General features: G+C 40.3%; 1 long non-coding RNA gene across 1 annotated transcript; it reads right to left on the minus strand.

The window, feature by feature from the left end:
* Window positions 1-213: 213 nt before the first annotated feature.
* On the minus strand, window positions 214-1,663 carry LOC104952705 (uncharacterized). The gene is made up of 3 exons (XR_799134.1): window positions 1,569-1,663; window positions 1,155-1,209; window positions 214-291 (listed from the first exon to the last, which is right to left on the minus strand). It is a non-coding gene; the product is annotated as an uncharacterized lncRNA (long non-coding RNA).
* Between the last annotated feature and the right edge of the window lie 732 nt (window positions 1,664-2,395).

Raw genomic sequence — 2,395 nt, forward strand, 5'->3', positions numbered from 1 at the left:
CACACTGCACGAAATGCACATAGATCAAATACAAATGATTAGCACTGTTAGCTTTAGCTTTCACACCATGTCCTCCACCAGGGTAGGAGCTAGTTCAGTTAAGATGGGGAATAATTGATTCAATAAAATATTCAAAAGCCCCTTTATATTTTTTTATTTGTTGGTGAGCAAAACAGCTTATGAAAAAGGTGTAAACCTGAGAATGGGGGGGGGGACTTACGTTCCACTCTTTTCTCCAGCATGGCCAGACGGTTGGTGACCTCGGTCTTCAGCTCGTTGATCTTGAATGCCCTGCAGACAGATGGAGAGGGAGGGAAAAAAACATTTGAACAACAAATATTATTTTTTATTTGTATACAAACATATATACCTCAATCAAAGTTGATTTAATCAATAATATAAGATATAGATATCGATATATATATATCCCTGTAGTGCTCCATTGTAGACCATCATATTGCATAACCATTAGACAGCTGAAAATCAACATATTTCTGAATCAACAGGATTTCATTTGTCAGACTAAATTATATTTTGAAATCTCAAATAATCAGTTTACAAGTCACTCATGGAAATCATTTCTGAAGCGTTACAGTCGCTCTCTCATTCTTCATGGAACAACTCTAACAGTGCCATCCCAGCTAAGTACTGAAGAATCACTACGTCATAACAAATAAGGCAACTTCTATCATATCTGCTAATTGATAATCCAAGAATGCAAATAGATCTCTGGCTGTGACACACAATTAGCAACCACAGGCCAACGTGAAACACACACAGAAACACATCCTGTCTATGATGCAGGTTTAAAGAAAAGCAGCCAAAAAGCATTAGCGGAGAGCTGAAGAAGAGAGGTTCCCAGCACTGATCACACACACAGGCGTTCACACGGTGCTGCTGCTGCTGGTGCAAACCCTCTGTAAGAGTCCTCTGTCTCTTGAGACCAGGAAATACATTTTCATCAAGCTTCGAAAGGAGGTTTTCTCTTAACAGTACGCTAGAACAAACTGAAAGGAAGACACGATAGAGAGTAATAAAACTAAACAAATTGTTCACAGTTATTGATACAAAAACATAGAAAGTATGAATAAGTAATAACTCAAACATTTGCTGCAATATGAATGAGTTAACGGTGAAGATTTGATGCTGCTTACCTTGAGAACTGTTCTGCCACCTGCGTCAGTACATTCTGAAAGAGTTCCTCTTTATCTGAAGAGAGAGCACACACACACACACACACACACACACACACACACACACACACACACACACACACTCACACACACACACACACACACACACACACACACACACACACACACACACACACACACACACACACACACACACACACACACACACACACACACACACACACACACAGTCAACAGCCTGTTGGAGTCCAGTGTAAACAGCTTGAGTCCACTGAGGCAGAATATTTCATAATAAATACTATAGAATACATGCAGGGCTGATGTAAACTAATCCGGGGGCATCAGATGTCCTGAGCAACAGATGGCAGAGCCAGTAGAGTGAGAAGAGAAGGAGAAATGTCCCTCTGGTCTCACCGTGAGCAGCAGAGCGTCTGCAGAATGGCTGACAGCTTGATGTTTTAACAAGCACTTCTGATCCCTCTTCCCACTCACTGGCAACAGGCTGGACTCACTAACACAGCCCTGCCATTGGCTAAAAGCTCCACTGTTGTGGGCAAAGTCCAACACCACAGCCAATAAACTAACAGCTACGAGAAATTGTAAAAAGAAAACAGCTATTGTTGGTGAGTAGTAGTTTGTACATTGTGTCATTCACATTCCCTGTTTCACAGCAGGTCACAGGTCAGTGAGGACTGAGAATTCCTCTCTGTGATTAATGAAGCTGCTTCAGCGGACTTATCTCACACATCACATGGCATGGTTCTGTTTGCAGCTGTTTGAAATAACAGCTGTTTGAGTGGGACTGAGTATTACTGGCTAAGAGGAGGATTCATCATTATTTGAGGTGGATGTTAAAATCATAAACATTTTCTTAGCCTTCTAAAGTGACCTATTACTTTATAACTTAATTTGGCAACTTCTCATTTTTAACACTTTAAAGAAACAGAAGAGGAGAATAAACACACTGAACCGTGTGCTTGTTATGTCAAGGCCTTTTCCACATCTGTCACAACCTCTGCGAGTGAGCACAGCTTCAGAGATATATATCTGAGATATGATAACTATTTTTACATCTGAACAACAGCTATAGCCACATTTAAAGGTGTAAGCTATTCATTTATAGCTAGGTAGATAATAGGAATAGGAAAAGATGTTTCCTTTTAAAGTTTCTGGATCAGTCCTTCTGACTTTAGCTTCGATCTCATTGCTTGTGTAAGGGATTAGGAAACATTGTGATGAGG

The sequence above is a fragment of the Notothenia coriiceps genome, unplaced genomic scaffold (assembly GCF_000735185.1).
Source record: "Notothenia coriiceps isolate Sejong01 unplaced genomic scaffold, NC01 NC01_scaffold00020435, whole genome shotgun sequence".
Classification (NCBI taxonomy): domain Eukaryota; kingdom Metazoa; phylum Chordata; class Actinopteri; order Perciformes; family Nototheniidae; genus Notothenia; species Notothenia coriiceps.